Here is an 18505-nt window from a genome sequence, read left to right on the forward strand (position 1 = left end):
CAATCACTGCATTTTTTGCTGCGTTTCTCGGTGGGTATAACATCTTCCTATTTCTTTCACACCTTCTATAGTTAAATGGTTTTTGATGATCTTATCTATGACTAATGCTTTTCCTTACTTTCTTTGATCAGAGGCTTTTTGTTGGGCGAGGACCAGCGAAAGGCAGGCATCTCAAATGCGTATAAATTATTTGAAAGCCATATTGAGGCAGGGCGAGGGATTCTTCGACACCTAAAGAACTACCACAGCAGAAGTGGTTACCAGTGTTACTAATTATACTCTCGTTAGACAGAACGTTTTAGCAGAAAAGGTGTGATCCTATTAATCTTTTCTGTCATTTAATTTATCAATGTTTAGACCCTTCATTAAGTTCATCTAATTTATCAACGTTTGAACTCTTTACTAAGTTTTCTAATTTTAATACTACTTTTGGGAGAATGTCCATCCTCAGCTACCCAACTTCGTCATGAATACTTCTTTATTCTTCAGTAGTTACTTTGTGGCATTCTACATGACATGGAGACTGGCATTAGCGTCATTTCCTTTTGTGATCGTGCTGATCATTCTTGGCATAATGTATGGACGGATTCTGATGGAGACTTCTCGCAAGTTCACCGAAGCATATAATATAGTCAGTAATATTGCAGAGCAAGCTCTTTCATCCATTAGGACAGTCTTTGCCTTCGTTGGAGAGGAGAGGACAATGGCTAAGTTCTCCGATGTGCTCAATGGGACTGTAAAGCTTGGGATTAAACAAGGTCTTGTGAAAGGCTTGGCAGTAGGAAGCGGAGGAGTGACCTTCGGTATCTGGTCGTTCAACTCTTGGTATGGTAGCAGATTGGTTATGTATCATGGCGCTAGCGGAGGAAGAATTTTCGTGGCTCCAATTTGCATACTTATAGGTGGCTTGTAAGTGTTCTTGCTCTATTCATCTCTCTTTCTTGTGTACTTCTTTAATTGATCTTACAACGCGAAATTTACAACATTTTTGAATTTCAAGCAAAATCTCTGAAAGCACTGTTGTGTTTACAGAGCTCTCAAGACTGCCCTTCCCAATATCAGATACTTTTCAGAAGCACGTGTTGTTTGTAAAGAGATGGTTGACAGAGACCCGATCATTGATGGGGAAAATGCAAAAGGACAGATATTGAAAGACGTCAGCGGTGAAGTTGAATTTAGACACGTTGAGTTTGCATATCCATCTCGACCATAATCCAAGATATTTCGCAATTTTTGTCTAACCATTCCCGCAAACCAGACTGTTGCGCTGGTGGGGAGAAGCGAGTCCGGCAAGTCTACAGCTGTGGCGTTGATAGAGAGGTTCTACGATCCCCTGGTTGGAGAGATTTTGCTGGATGGAGTGAACACTAAAACACTACAATTAAAATGGTTGTGTTCTCAAACTGGACTAGTAAGTCAAGAACCTGCACTCTTCACTACATCGATCAAGGAGAACATCTTGTTCGGAAAAGAGGGAGCTAGCATGGATCAGGTTATCGCTACCACCAAATCTTCAAAAGCTCATGATTTCATCAGTCAACTACCAGATGGTTATGACACACAGGTAATATTTAGCTTTTTACTCTCATTCTTCATTTCTAAAGTGCAGTCAATTTGAGTTTACTTCTTTTGGGCAATACAGGTGGGTGAACGCGGAGTCCAGATGTTGGGAGGGCAAAAGCTGTTGGAAGGAACTAATTCCAACTACCCACATTATTACAGAGGCTAGAATTCAACAGAAGCTTTAAATGTAGATTCTAGAATCCATTGAAAAATGGGCAAGCTTCCTGAAGAAGTGTTGGGAATTTCTGATAATTCCAGAACAGAGAAACAAAGAATAATGCTCTATTTTTAACACTCTGTTTTAACACAGGAAATTAAAAATCGTTTGTTGAATGCAGTGTTTCAACAATGCAGTTTCGTCAACAGAGTTTTAGCAACGAAGTTTCAGCAACGTATTGTTTGCTGAAGACAGAGTTTCAGCAACACTCTGTTTTGACGCCGAGAAACTATTTTCTGAATACGGTGTTTCAGCAATGCACGAAAAAAAAAAGACTTGTATTAATTAACAAGACTGCTGTTACAAAATTCTTCCTCTCACGGAGGGATTACAGTAGGAATGCTTCAGATGCAGTTCCAAAGATTTCACGCTATCTCTGCTTGAAAATTGATATTGTTGTGTCTGCACTACTGTGCATTACAAAATACTCTGTTTCTGCTGAAAAATTAACACACTGTCTCTGCACTGCTGTGTGTAAGAAAAACTCTGTTTTTCTGCTGAAAATCAACACTGTTGCGTGCTGCATATTACATTACATAGTCAACAAAAAAAACTTACATTCGCCCTTCTACACTGCTACGTATTCCTTGCATTCAACTTCTTGGAAAAAATTCCTCTTACATTCGCTGCTGCTAGTTTTTCCATTCCAATACATTCACACTCTGCTGCATTTCGCCCTATTTATCATTCACACTCAGCTGCGCTTCACTTACATTTCTCAACGGACAACAACAAACATTATATTCACGCTGCTGCGTGCTCCCTTTCGTTTTCTTCAACAAACAGAAACATTACATTTCAATCTCTGCACTGCTGTGCATAAAAGTTTCATTCATATGAGCTCGCGCTGCGGCGAATTCCTCTTTTTTTTAACAACACAATAGAAAACTACATGCATATTACTTTGAAAAAAAAATTACTCCCGTGAATTAAAACTTCACCTACATTTACGGACCCCAATACATTTCACTTAATTTCTTTAATTACTTCAGCATGGCGGTAAATTGATTCAGTCAGCGTTGCATACGGTTTTGTCAGTCATACGGAGGTCTAACAAAAATTCCATTTCACTTCACGCAATGTGGTGTAGACCTGTACAGCAACTTTGGTTTCAATCGAATGGTTGTCAGCCTTGATATCAATCGGACGGTTGTGAAACCATATCGCGTGGACCTTCTTGCCGATCTCTATGCTCTGGGGAAAACTGCTTTGACAAAATGACTCAGCCACGTGTCAATCGATGATTGTAATCACTGCCATTTGAGAAATACCACCGTCTCTTGAAAAAAGGTGCGGGGAAGTCTGGCTGGTTTTCTGGAAACAATATGCAGCAGGGGAAATTAACATTTCAACACTCCCCTTTAATTTCAACTGTTGGGTTATTAGTCATACCCAGACATTTCCTCAAAAATTCAAAGAATGACTGTTAATATAGTTCAGCAAGGATTTCATAAGAACCCGTTCACTAATAGCTTCAGTGATAATGAACAAGAATTATAGGTTCCCCCTAACTGTATGCATCGTCTCCTTTTGGCAGAGTCTTCTCAAAAAAATCTTAGATTGGCTGGAGAGCTCAAGGGACTTTCGGACTGTATTTCCTTCCTTCTCCATACTTTTGTAACTTTCTTATTTTGCATGGTTCTAGCTTGTGTAAGAGCCCATGTTAAGTTAGAATCACGTGCCATATGACCAATGTTATGACACTTGAAGCATTCTACATTGTTCATGAATAAGATTTCATGATTTCTTCCTGTAAAATTGTTTCTTGGAGGTTGTCGGAGACTATAACATCTATCTCTATGAGATGCTTTACAGTCTTTTGCCATATGACCAAAGTTTGAACAAGAATAACAATAACCAAAAAAAGAACTTTGGTATCTGGGAGATGGAGGTTTCCTTGATGTGCTTCTGAAGCCTTTCTGCCTTGAGATCCTTCGATGATAACCATTGCCTCTTGCCTCTTTGACACCGTCTACATTTCTTTTTGGAGCTGGTTTTCTACTTGGAGCAAGGTTTCTTCTTGGAATAGGATTTCTTCTATTTTAGCCTTGATTTTTCTCCTTGCCTTTGCTGGAACTAGGAGCATCAAAATTTCTTTTTGGCTTCTTCACATCTCTTTTGCTTAAAGAATTTTCATTCTTGTTTGAGGGTTCACCTGCATACCCGAGTCTTGATTTATCAGATGGACATCTGTGATAGCTGAGCATGTCATCCAAGGCTTGAGATCTCCTCAAGAATTTGTTCATCCCTTCAACCTTTTTTCTGAGGAGGACAATCTCTTCGTCCAATCTTTCACAATCATTATTCTTCTTTGCAAGTTGTTCCTTAGTTTCTTCCTTGCTACAAGTAGCTTCAGTTGCTACTATTTTAAGGGAGATGATATCTGACTTCATTTTGAAGATTTCTTCATTCTTTGCTTGACTGCTCTCTATTCTCTTCTGAGCTCCTTGTGCCTGTTTCTTGGCTTCTTGTAATTGAGACTTAAGGGATGAGAACTCTACCTTGTACTGACCAATCTCTTCTTCAAGTTTGTTCACACTCTTGTGCCTTTGTTCAAGTTGACTGCTTCTTTGTTTTATTCAATTGATTTGTCATGGATATGAAATCTTCATGATGCTTCCTTTTGCTTTGATGAAATTCCTTCTTAAGCTTGGCAAGCTCTTCATCCCTTTCTTGTACTTGAAGCTTGATGATGTCAACTTTCTTCCTTCTTTGATCTTGGTTACCAACTGGAGCTATCTTCTTAAGTGCCTCATTTTCCTTTTTCAAATTGTTAATCTCTTCCATGGCAGTCACAAGTTGAGCGAGGAGTTCTTCTACAAAGTCCTTTTCATCCTTTTCATCTTCTAGGTCTGCTTCAGCCTTGATGTTATCATTCTCATTTTCAGCTTCTATGATGGGTTCAGGATCTCCTTCTTGATTGATGGTCATGGTCAGTGCTCCTTTTGAGTGAAGGTCATGAAGTTTGTCCCATATATCCTTTGCTGATGAATGTTTTCCTAGATTCTTCTTTATAGAATTAGGTAGCCCATTCAAGATTGTCTTTGCTGCTTTTGCATTGTACTAATTGGATTCTCTATCCATCCTGCTATCATCAATCACTGATTCCCAAATTTCAATCCCTTGAGACTGTAAGAAAGTCCTCATTCTTGCTTCCCATATATTAAAGTTCCCATTGAACCTTGGAGCCTCATCAAAATGATTGTCTTCTATTTTAGTAGTAGCGGGAGACACATCCTTAGGAGGATTCGAGACTTTCTTCCTTGACCTAGTCATTTGTGTTCTAAATGTCGACCTTCAAGTTGTTAAGCTTTGAATGAAGGAACCGGGCTCTAGCCATTCTTGCACTCTTAACTGTGCTTCAAAATACTTGACTGTGTATTTAAATTAGTTGACTGTCCTTAACAGTAACACAAAAAACTAACTTGAGAAATACCTTGGATTTTTTCTTGAATGAGTCTTCACTCTGCTGGAGAAGCTGCTGCAGCAAGAAATCCTTCCTTCAGCTTCTTTGACACCTTCAAAGAGCCTGGACAAGCTCTGATACCATGTTGGGAATTTCTGATAATTCTAGAACAGACAAATAGAGAATAATGCTCTGTTTTTAACACTCTATTTTAACACAGGAAATTAAAAATCGTTTGCTGAATGCAGTGTTTCAAAAACGTAGTTTCGTCAACAGATTTTCAGCAACAGAGTTTTGACAATGTATTGTTTGTTGAAGACAGAGTTTCAGCAACACTCTGTTTTGACACCGAGAAACTATTTTTTGAATACGGTGTTTCAGCAATGCACGAAAAAAAAACTTGTATTAATTAACAAGACTGTTGTTACAAAATTCTTCCTCTCACGGAGGGATTACAGTAGGAACACTTCAAATGCAGTTCCAAAGATTTCACACTGTCTCTGCTTGCAAATTGATATTGCTGTGTCTGCACTGCTGCGCATTACAAAATACTCTGTTTCTGCTGAAAAATTAACACACTGTCTCTGCACTGCTGTGTGTAAAAAAACTCTGTTTTTCTGCTGAAAATCAACGCTGCTGTGTATAAAAAAACTTCTTGGATACACTGCTGCGTGCTGCATATTATATTACATAGTCAACAAAAAAAACTTACATTCGCCCTTCTATGCTGCTGCGTATTCCTTGCATTTAACCTGCTGGAAAAAATTCCTCTTACATTCGCTGTTGCGAGTTTTTCCATTCTAATACATTCACGCGCTGCTGCATTTTTCCCTCTTTTTCATTCACGCTCAGCTATGCTTCACTTACATTTCTCAACGGACAACAACAAACATTATATTCACGCTGCTGCATGCTCCCTTTCATTTTCTTCAACAAACAGAAACATTACATTTCAATCTCTGCACTGCTGTGCATAAAAGTTTCATTCATATGAGCTCGCGCTGCTGCGCATTCCTTTTTTTTTAACAACACAACAGAAAACTACATACATATTACTTTGAAAAAAATTTACTCCCGTGAATAAAAACTTCACCTACATTTACTGACCCCAGTACATTGCACTTAATTTCTTTAATTACTTCAGCATGGCGGTAAATTGATTCAGTCAACCTTGCATACGGTTTTGTCAGTCATACGGAGGTCAAACAAAAATTCCATTTCACTTCACGCAATGTGCTGCAGACCTGTACAACAACTTTGGTTTCAATCAGACGGTTGTCAGCCTTGATATCAATCGGACAATTGTTAAACCATATCGCACGGACCTTCTTTCCGATCTCTATGCTCTGGGGAAAACTGCTCTGACAAAACCACTCAGCCACGTGTCAATCGATGATTGTAATCGCTGCCATTTGATAAATAGCACCGTCTCTTGAAAAGCGGTGCGGGGAAGTCTGGCTGGTTTTTTGGAAACAGTGCGCAGCAGGGGAAATTAACATTTCAACAGCCACTGCCCCATCGAACCTTAGAACCTTCTCTATCATGTATAAATACCAATTTAATCAGCGAATCAAGGTAGAAGTTTTAGGTTCCAAGTTGTTAAGTTCTGCATTTCTGAGTTTGAGTCTCTGCTCTCTGATATGGTATCAGAGCCAAGTTAGCTGTGAGAAGATAGAGCTCAGGTGAGCTACTTGGAGGAGGCCGAGTGGTGAATCACTACGTGAGGCCAATTGTAGTGTTGAATGTTTAAGTGAAGTCCTAGAGATATTGTTGTGCAGAGAGTGTGAGCGCACACTGGGTGATAGTTCATTGGTGTAAGTTCGAGTGTTGCCTCGTTGAGAGTTGAGAGCTTAAGGCTGTTCTGTGAGAGAGAGTTGTGTGAACTCTTGAGACAATCGTGTTAAGCTTTAAGGGAAGTCTGGGTGTAGTGCAGTTAGTTGTTTTCCTTCTGCAGCTGCCGTGAACTTGCGTGGAGAAGTCATTTAAGAGCGTGGAGATTCTTTGTAATAGATCACTGCGTAGGAGGACCGTGTGTGAGTTTCGCTGTAAAGTTGCAATACGTTGCTGTGTGGAAGGGCGATCTGGATGAAGGACCGTGTTGGAACCGTTGTGAGAGTTTTGTTACTATTGGAGCTGCTGAGAACATGCAGTCTGCATAAAGCCTGAGGAAATCGACTGCACTTGGGATAATTTCCTACCCGTTGGTTGTCGAGTGCGCCTGAGGAAGTCGAGTAGCTCAGGCCGAGGAGTGGAGACCCCTGTGAAGGTCTCAGGAAATGATATGTGTGTGAAGAGTGGTGGATTGTGTGCCACCTGCGAGCATTGGGTGCATTCTACAACTTCCTGAAGTGTTTGGTATATTGGTAAGGCTGTTTTTGTGCGTTTTATTTACTGGCTGTTGGAAAATCCTTTTGTTTTATGCTTGCAGCCGAGTGTTTTGGAAATTTATGGTGCGAGAAATGACCAGATAGGCACTGTGCACCAGGAGAAGAGTTGTGTGCTCCGGAGAAGGATTGTCTTATGCTTTGATGTTTGCATTATAGGTTGTGTGGATCTGAATTATGATTTTCTGCTTGATTGTCTGATCTAATTGCTAGTGGGGCCACCTTATCTGCAACCATGAGATTGTTGGAGTGTGTTGGTGCTGAAGTTGTAGAATGTGCATGTGTTATTGAATTGCCAGAGTTGGAGGGTCGAGACTGAAGATTAGTAAGGTTGTTTATGCATGTTGTGAATTTGTTAATATTCTTGGTCGTGCACAGATTCTTGGTGGTACGCGGTGCCGTGGAGTGGTGTGTGAGGGCGCATAAGAGCGTTGAGTCACCTATGGTAGAGTGATGGGTCAACAGAGGAGACAGTCTCGGAGAGAATTAAAACAGGTGAAGAGAAATATTGAAATGGAAATAGTTGCAGAAGAATATGAAATGCTTCAACCAACAGTATATCTAAATCAGATAGAAGAATTTGAAGACATTGATGCAATACTGAAATGATTAAATTTATGGCAATTTGTTCAAGGAATTTCTATAAATGCCATTGATAAAAGTAAAGGTGCAGTAGCATTGTTTCTCATCATATCAGCTTTAGATGAAAATATTTTGTCTAATATTTTGTATGAATTGGTGAAATATGTGATGCAAAAATATTTTGGGATATTCTTGAAATGAAATACAATATGGGGGGTAGTGAGAAAGCTGAAGTTGATGAAGGAGTTGTTGCTAAAGGTGATTGTGTTGAAAGCATCATAGTTGGGATTAAGGTTGAAAGTATGTCTTTAGCTTACAATAAAGTAGTATGTGATATTAAGGAAACACCTTGTGATACATAAATTTATGAAGTCAAATTTGATGACAATTATGTATCCCATGATGAGTGGTTAAATATGATGCATGAAAAGCATCTTATTGATGAGTTGTTGTTTGGTGAGAAGAGTTGCCTATCTCGATACACAAATCAAATGCAGGACAACATGTTTGCAGCAACAGAATTGACAAAAGAGGTTGAAGACATGAATCAATCAACTATGTCAGCAAAGAAAAATGAAGGAAGCAAAGCTCTTTCCAAAGAGCACGATGACAAAAATCAATATGGTTCTGCTTATGAATCTAACATTGTTATTTAGTGTGTAGATATTGACAATCAGGAAGAAGCAACAAAACTTGAAGAAATTGCAAGCATTAAGGACAAGTATAAGTCCCAAGAACTTGAATTAGATTACCTTGTTCGGGGTCTTGCATTGCATCCCAATCCGGAAAAGGTTGCTGATGTTAAGTACATAAGCAAGGAGCAGAGGAATTCCTTTAGAAAAGCCAAAAAGGTGAACAAACATGGACCCGAATGCAAAAATGAAATGTTTTGTTGTAGCTGAGACTTAGACCAGCAGGCATATCAATTAAGAGTATGTTTGTTATGTAGTTGGAATTAAGGGGGGGTGTTGGAAGGAACTAATTCCAACTACCCACATTATTACAGAGGCTAGAATTCAACAGAAGCTTTAAATGCAGATTCTAGAATCCATTGACAAATGGGAAAGCTTCCTGAAGAAGCTACCGCCCCATCAGAACCTTCTCTGTCATGTATAAATACCAGTTTAATCAGCTAATGAAGGTAGAAGTTCTAAGTTCCAAGTTGTTAAGTTTGATAAAAGCAACGTATAGCTATTGCAAGATTTATGCTCAAGGGTCCTCGTCTACTTCTTCTAGACGGGGCCACAAGTGCTCTAGATGGAGAGTCTGAGAAAATCGTTCAGGATGCTCTAGAGAAAGCTTCAGTTGGACGCACAACTATTGTAGTAGCTCATTGCCTCTCCACCATCCGCAACGCAGACATGATTGCGGTCGTTCAAAGTGGTCAGGTGATGGAGACAGGTATGCATGAAGATCTGATCTGTAAACCCAATGGAGCATACGCTGCTTTGGTGAAACTACAACAGGCTGCGGCAGATAAGCCAGATGATAGATTCGAAGGCACTACTATGCTAGACCAGTCTTTGGTAACAAGGAGTTCTAGCATATATACTTAATCGAGTTCGAATTCCTCTGTATCGACCGATCGAGAACTGGTACAGGAAGACAAGCTTCCTTCCACCGCTTCATTCCGTCCACTGTTTCTATTAAATGCCCCAGAATGGAGGCATGCTCTATTGGGCTGTTCAGGAGCCTTACGTTCCGGAGCAGTTCAACCTGTTTTTCCCTTATTACTTGGGTCAACTATATCTGTATTTTTCCTGACCAGATCAAATCTAGTATCGAATATTACTCCATCATGATTGTGGCTGTGGGAGTAATATCGTTTTCAGCAAACATTTTACAGCATTACAATTTTGCAGCTATGGGGGAATATCTTACTAAAAGGGTTCGAGAGCGGATGCTGTCCAAAATCCTTACATTTGAGATTGGGTGGTTCGATAATGAGGAGAATTCTAGTGGAGCTGTTTGCTCCAGACTAGCAACACATGCTAATGTGGCAAGTATCTGAACATAAAGTTTTAATATTTCCAATAAAATTGCGAATTGTGTTACAGTATTCTAATTATTCGAATATGCAATTTGTGATACAGGTGAGATCTCTGGTCGGAGATCGTATATCGTTACTTGTAGAAACTTCGGCAGCTGTTGCAATAGCCTTCTCGATGGCTTTGATAATAGCATGGCGTCTTGCAGTTGTAGTAATCGTAGTGCAACCCATTATTGTATTATGTTTCTACACTAAAAGCGTTCTCCTCAAGGCCATGTCTCAAAAGGCTATAAAAGCTCAAGACCAAGGTAGTCAACTCGCAGCAGAGGCTGTGGCTAACCATCGCACTATTATTGCCTTCTCCTTACAGGAGAAGATCCTCTCTCTCTTCGAAAGGAGTCAAGAAGAACCTCGCAGAGAGATTATCAAACAATCTTTGTTTGCGGGATTCGCTCTTGGAACATCGCAATGCATCACCCTATGCAATACGGCTTTGAACTTTTGGTATGGAGGACAACTTGTATCAAAAGGACAAATCACATCCGAAGCTTTTTTCCAAATTTTCTTCATTCTGATAACAACAGGAAAAGGTATAGCAGAAGCAGGAACTATGAGCAGCGACATTGCTAAAGGATCCGATGCAGTCAAATCTGTGCTGGGATACTGGACAGAGAAAGCCGCATAAACCCAGACGATGAGAGAGGCGAGAAAGCGGATATGATAGAAGGAAACGTGGAGCTGAGAAACGTGGACTTCGGTTATCCATCGCGTCCAGGTGTTATGATCTTCACGAACTTCTGGTTGAGGATAAAAGCAGGCAAAAGCATGGCTCTGGTAGGACAAAGCGGATCCCGAAAATCGACTATCATTGGGTTAGTTGAAAGGTTTTACGATCCCCTAAAAGGATCGGTCAATATCGATGGCAGTGACATGAGGAGGTTCAATTTGAAGAGTTCGAGGAATCACATAGGTCTGGTAGGTCAAGAGCCCACGCTGTTTGGAGGAAGCATTCGAGACAACATTCTCTACGGAAAAGAGAATGCAAGCGAGGTGGAGATTATCGAAGCTGCAAAGGCTCATGACTTCATCAGATAAATACTGCAAATTTTCAATTGAAACGGAATGTTTATGCAATAATACATATATTCAATCAGCTGTGATTAAGCAGATTGTTTCTGGAATAAATTAGGACGGACTGAACATGGCAGTGATTTAACTTGGATTTGTGTAGCTCTTTGGAGAAGGGATACGAAAAAAATTGTGGAGACAGAGGAGTGCAATTATCGGGAGGGCAAAAGCAACGCATTGCTATAGCAAGGGCGATCATAAAGAATCCGAGCATATTACTGTTGGACGAGGCCACCAGTGCGCTGGACAGCCAATCGGAGAAGATGGTTCAAGAGGCCCTGGACAGAATAATGGTGGGAAGAACGAGTATTGTGATAGCTCATAGACTGACAACCATTCAAAATGCAGATTCGATTGCTGTGATTGAAGATGGGAAAGTGATTGAGCAGGGAAGTCATTCGTATCTCATGAGCAAAGGAAAAGGCAATCCATGTTACTCTCTCGTCAGTATCCAGCTAGGCTACCACTAGATTCTCACCTCCCTCACTCAAATGGTCAAAAGTATTCTGCCGTGATCCATGTCCTAAATCTTTCTAAACGCCTTCAGCCAAATTTTGAAGTTGAATTTTCATTTCTTCGATATTTGACCACCCCCTAAATCATTCAAAATGTCGTCAGCCAAATTTGGAATTTGTAGTGTCATCTGTATGACGTTTGGCTGTTTAACGTTAATGTCATAATTATATGTTTTAAAGAATCATCCAAATTATAATAAAATCAGTTGGCTTCTTGCACGGAATGTCGACATGACTCGGAATTGCAAGTGAAAACGATGGAATATATTTGCTCAATACTTTCTCTTTATTTAAAAATAAATTATACTTTATCACACCTTAACGTCTTTTTCTTTTTAATGTCGTTGTCACCTTGAATCTATTTCATCAAAATCGGCGTCCTTATCTCCTTCGAGCACACGTAATTGCTGTCGTTGGATCATCTTTACTCTTGAGTATGGCAGTATCCTTTCAGTTAAACCTAAAACAGGTTCCATTAATCCTTGAAATCAACGGAGACAATTAACTCATTCAGTATCTGATGTAGTATTTTTATAATACTGTGAAATCGGAGGAGAAAATCAGAGCTCATGCAATGTTGATGTAGTATTTTTATAATACTGTGAAATCGGAGGAGAAAATCAGAGCTCATGCAATGTTTAATGTAGCCAGAAGAAGGTGAATTTAAAAAATAAAATGTAAATAGCGTATGCATGGCCAGCTAGCTAATTATGCAATGTTTTTGAAAAAATTGTTTTTATCCATTCATTTAGTAGATCTTGAATTAAACTAGTAAAAGATGGACGTTAAGATAAATTTATACTACTTTAATTATTAATTAATTATAATTATATTTACAATTATTGTTTTTATTTTATTTTTAATTTAATTAATTTTGTTTTATTTTGATTGAGTTAAAATGTTAACTAAAATATTACAATATCTCTACCATACTAGATTGAGAGTGCTTCTTGGCACAATGACATCAAAACCAAAGATATTATAAGTTCAAAAAAATATGTAGGATAAGGGGTCATAGGAACTTGGTTTTGATTATCAATGAAAAACATGATAAAATATCCTTAATATTTAAAATCATAAGTAAGTCTACAAAATCTTCAATCCTAAAAAGGAAAGACGAGTAGAGTTGCAAAATCTATAGTACTAAAAATGAAAAACAAGAAGGATAGGACAAAGGCTCAACAATTTGACACAAAACCTAGTATAGAGGCCTTAAAAACAAGGCCATTTTTTTACTTGAAAATCGATATAAATTTGAAATTGCAATAGAGACCAAATTAGCATTTCCCAACCTTTTTTAGAGAATTTATTACACAAAAATATATAATGATAACATAGAATGATCAAATTTATACAATATATTTTTACTTTTTAGCTAATTTTGTATTAAAATATCAAATATTTACATTATATATGTTAGTTTTAATGTCTCCTATATGCCACCTTGTAAAGAAGACCAAAGACAATAAAATATATACTCAATGGCTAACAAAATTAGCTTCAACTAAATATCCAAAACTTGAGAATTCCAAAAGATAGTTTTTCCCCACCATGGGAAACCAACAACATAAACCAAAATGGAAAGCCTTTAGAGACTGAAGAGTTCGAGACAATAGAAAAAGACACTAAACATAAACTCTAAACATAACAAATTAATAGCCTAGATGGGCTAGCATGAAGATCAAGAATTGAAATGATAAAATATAGGGCGCATGAACATTAGTAGGATAATGAAGTATTGAGGCTAATGGGTTGTTCCTAAGTGTAGCATAAGATCTCTGAGCTCATCTAGTTTGTGCATTAAGTTGACCTGAGTTTGTCTCCAATTAACTAGAATCTTCCTTGGCAACAACTTAACATGCCATTACAATTCTATTGTATCAAGATAGTGATTTTAGTGACCCCAAGAGTTGCGTGTATGCGAAACCCAAGGGGCTATGTCAGCCATGACTTCTGAATTTAGAGTGATTAATCGTTCTTCTCAAACTTCCTCTTCCATGAGATGGATTACCTCATGAATGTGTGGAGGCAGATGTGCATGGTAGTTAAGGGTTAAAGATTTAGCTCTCAGTTTTTCTAGAGAGCCCCCTAAAGCACCACTACCACCACTTCCATATTGGCAACAAGATTGTTGACGAGTCGTGGCTACTAAAGGAAACAAGGTGTCATAGAGACTAGGACAAAAATGAGAGGGAATTTGCAAGAGGCCACTGTGAAAGAGAGAGGCCTTGATAACTTCCTAGGAAAGTTGTATCGATGACGAGCTCGGTGTCAAGCCTTCAACATAAAATAAAAGCCGCAAAGATAGGAGGGAAAGTCAGTGAAGCAGATGGAAGGAAACACGCCAAGTAATCAAACAAAACTCGTAGTGCATGGCTGTCAAGGGCAACACTAGGTAGAGGTGTCGAAGGTTTAACTAAAGCTCTAACTAATGGCATGGGATGAAGAAAATGGTGGAATGAATCCAATTCATGTATATGAATAGACAAAATGTGCCAAGTTACCTCTACCATTCTCCTTAGAAAGAAAGATCTCATAAATTCACCACAAAGTGGTGGCATGTGTAAAAATAAATAAATAAAAAACCTGTCAAATCCACAAAGATATAAAACTGGTCTTAACACCCCATCAAAATAAACTTATATAATACAATAAATTAAAATGAAGTAACTAGAAAACTGTTAAAATGCAATGTTTTGTATTAAATAAAATGAAACCCACTGGTCAGCTCTACAAAAGAGAGTCTGAACCAAGAGAGTCTGGCTCTACAGAACGCTCTACATTGTCCATGTACATCACACATTATATAGTAATCACATATTTATGGAAGTTAGAACCATAACCTAAGAAGTAGAAACTAATTCCTATCCTGAGGTCTCGTGAACCAACTCAGTATTCTAAGATATTCTCCATTATCTCTAACACTCCTCCTTAATGGAGAAGGGGTTCATAAATATGCCTAGCATCTCCCTAAACATTTCAAACTTAATCCTGCCAAGAGGCTTAGTGAAAATGTCTGCAACATTATCACATGTATTACAATAAATCAAATTGATTTATTTTGATTGCACTTTCTCCCTGACAAACTGGAATTGTGTATCAATGTGTTTAGTGTTTTTGTGAAACATTGGATTATTAGCAAGTTTGATTGAACTTTGATTGTCGCATTTGATTGTTGTCACATCTTTTTGTTCTTTCCCGACATATTGGAGAAGTCTTCGCAACCAAATTGCCTCACACATTGCTGTGCACATGGCTTGATACTCTGCTTTCGCTAAAGACAAGGAAAATATGTTCTGTTTCTAGCTACTCCATGTAATCACCCCGGATCCAATGTTGAATGCATAGCCTATTATGGATTTGCGGTCATCTACATTTCTAGCCCAGTCTGAATATGCAAATCCTGTCAATCTAACATCAGAGGAATCGGTATAAATAATACCATAATCTACAGTACCTTGTAGATACCTCAAAACAAATTTCACTGCATTCCAGTGACTTTCAAGTGGCTTGGACATGTATTGACTTATCACATTGACTACATAAGCCAAATCTGGTCTAGTATTGGTTAGGTAGATTAGGCTCCCAACCAGTTGTCTGTAAAGTGTCGCATCTGCCTCTTTAGAGCCATCCTCACTCTGCAATTTGATGTTTCACTGTAGTGGTACTATTGCAGACTTACACTGATCCATCCTAAATATTTCTAGTAGACCTTTAATATACTTACCCCGAGACAGAAATTTTTGTCCTAAATCTCTCCAGATATCAAGACCCAAATAGTATCTTAATTCACCAAGGTGTTTCATTTCGAACACCTGTGACATTTGTTACTTGATTTATTTGACTAGAGAAATAACATCACATGTAATAATTAAATCATCTACATACAAAGAAATCAACACTGTGCACCCTTGTTCATCTTGCATGATATACAAATTAGGGTCGTTTTTACTTCTGTTGTAGCCAAATTGCAAAAAAAATGAATCAATCTTTTTATATCAAGACCTGGGTGCTTGCTTTAGTCCATAAAGAGATTTCTTTAATCTACAGAATAAATGTTCTTTCCCTTTCTGGAAAAACCCGTCAGGTTGCTCTAAATAAACCTCCTCTTTCAATTATCCATTTAAAAATGCAGACTTTACATCTAGTTGATGAATCATCCAATGCTTCTTAGTAGATAAAGCAATTAACATTCTGATGGTATTTAGTTTAGTTAGAGGGGCAAAGGTTTCTTCATAGTCTATGCCTCCTTTTTATGAATACCCCTTCGCTACCAATCTATATTTTAATTTGTCTATGGTTCCATCTGCATTAATTTTTGGTTTATACAACCATTTACAACCTATGGGTTGTTTCCCTCTAGGAAGTTCAACTAGTTCCCAAGTGTTTTTCCTGATTATAGATTCATATTCCTGTTCCATAGCTGTTTTCCATTCACTACACTCATTTTCTTTCTTATAACTAGAAGGTTCAACAACATTCATCGTACTAGTTGTAAAAGCATTTTCCCTATATCTTGCAGGCAATTGAGCTTTCCTACCTAATCTCCTGAGTGGTGGCGTAGCTTCAAACCTTGTCTAATCATCATTTTCTTTTTCTTCCCGCTGCTGCTACTGCTATTGCTGCTGTATCTGCTACTGTTCATTTTCTGCCTTTGTATGTTGCTGATCCTGATTGTTTATTGTTTCTTCACTTTCTTCCACCAAGAAAAAAATATCCTGTTCCTCATTGTGCTTATCAGATTCTTCATGATCTTGCTCATGGAATATGACATCACTACTAACAAAATTCTTGTGAGTAGAGGGATTAAATAATATATAAGTTTTATATTGTGAACAATACCCTATAAAGGTACATCTTATGGCTTTTGAATCTAGTTTTATTTTGTCTTCCTTTGGAATATGGGAAAATGCTTTAGACCCAAATACTCTTAAATGTTTTACTGCAAGCTTAAATCCATATAATGCTTTATAAGGAGTTTTAAACTCAAGACTCTTTGTAGGACTCCTATTTTTCAAATAAACTGCAGTATTCAATGCTTCAGCCCAAAAACCATTCGAAAGATTCTTACCTTTCAACATGCTTCTAGCACATTCCACCAATGTTCTGTTCTTTCTTTCTGTTACTCCATTCTGCTAAGGAGTATGGGGTACTGTGAATTGTTGTAATATCCCATGGTCTTTACAATACTTGATAAGCTCACCCTTCCTGTATTCTCCCCCTTGATCAGAGCGGAGAATTTTTATATGCTTCCTTGTTTTCCTTTCAATCATGTTTCTGAAATGCTTAAAGTATTCAAATGTGTGACTCTTCTTACTCAAAAATTATAACCAAGAAAACTTTGTGTAGTCATCAATAAACAATAAAAATATAGTGCACCTCCTAATGATTTTGTTTGCATGGGTCCACAAATATCTGTGTGCACTAATTCAAGTATATCTCTCTGTTTCTTCTCTACTCAAACAAGGAATTCTTCTCTATGCATCTTTCCTAATGTACATGAATCACAATCATTATGCACTTGTTTTAACATAGGAAGATCTCTTACCATTTCCTTTTTCTGAAGTAACAATAAATCATTGTAGTTGATATGACCAAATCTCTGATGCCAAAACTCTTCTGTAGTGAAACGCGCTGCTGTTAAATCTCGAACTGGTGCTGGTCTTACATCCAATTTGTACATACATCTTGTTCGAATTCCTGTAGCAATAGTTTTCATGCCATCTAGCAAATCTTTAATATAACAGTTAGATTTTAAAAATTCAACTTTAAGATCTTGATCTGTAATCATGGATACAGAAATCAAGTTCATTGTTACACCGGGCACATACATGACATTATGAATTTTTCTTACAGTACCATTAGGTAAAATGACAGAAACTTTCCCACACCCTTTGATATGATGACTTCTATTATCACCTAGGTAGATTTGTGCTCCGTCGTTGGTTTCTTTAAAATCTTCGAACCATTGCTTGTTCCCTGTCATATGTGTTGATGCTCCCAAATCTACATACCTGATGTCTGCATCAACATTCTCATCAAGGTTTGCCATGAACAATATGAAGTTCTACTCATGATTATCATTCGTGAGATGACTTGCATGTCATTTTTGCCTCTTCTTTTCTTTATGATATTTCTTCTTCCTGCACTCCCTAGCTATATGACCAAGTTTTTCGTAATAAAAACATTTAATTACAGAGTTGTTTCTATTCGGATTCATACCTTGGGTCGAATTTGGTATTTTCTGTGAGCTTTCTCTCTTTTTCTATTGCGGATTTCCTTTTCCTTTGAAGACGTTATTTTTCACCATCAATGCAAGATCGACACTCTGGGCTTCAAACTCAATCTTCTTTCCTCTTCTTGCATTAGTATTCCTGTCAGTTCTTCAAACTTCAAGATTTTATCTCTCGCATTTATCCCAGTGATGAACATTTGGTAGTCATCAGTCACACCATTCATGGTAATAGTTACAAGATCTGTATCTGCAACTGTATCACCAATGTCTGACAATTTTTTCTTCAGATCTTTGATCCTCGCTATGAAGGTAGCAACTGTTTCATTCTCCTCCATCTTCAGGGATAAGATCTTGCTCTTCACGAACAGAAGGCGATTTGTATTCCTGATCTCATAAAGATCCTTCGAAATTCCCCAGATTTTGCTTGCTGATTTACATTCTCTGATATGTGGTGTGATGTAGTCTTTCACTGACATCTTCAGCAA

The 18505-nt window shown here is 38.0% G+C and overlaps 1 pseudogene; it reads left to right on the forward strand.

Moving 5' to 3' along the window:
- Positions 1–511: 511 nt before the first annotated feature.
- Positions 512–11740, forward strand: LOC149207108 (ABC transporter B family member 15-like; annotated as a pseudogene).
- Positions 11741–18505: the final 6765 nt, after the last annotated feature.

Source organism: Pinus tabuliformis, chromosome 1_2 (genome assembly GCF_031772625.1).
Source record: "Pinus tabuliformis cultivar Carrire ecotype Pingquan chromosome 1_2, CPIR1, whole genome shotgun sequence".
Classification (NCBI taxonomy): domain Eukaryota; kingdom Viridiplantae; phylum Streptophyta; class Pinopsida; order Pinales; family Pinaceae; genus Pinus; species Pinus tabuliformis.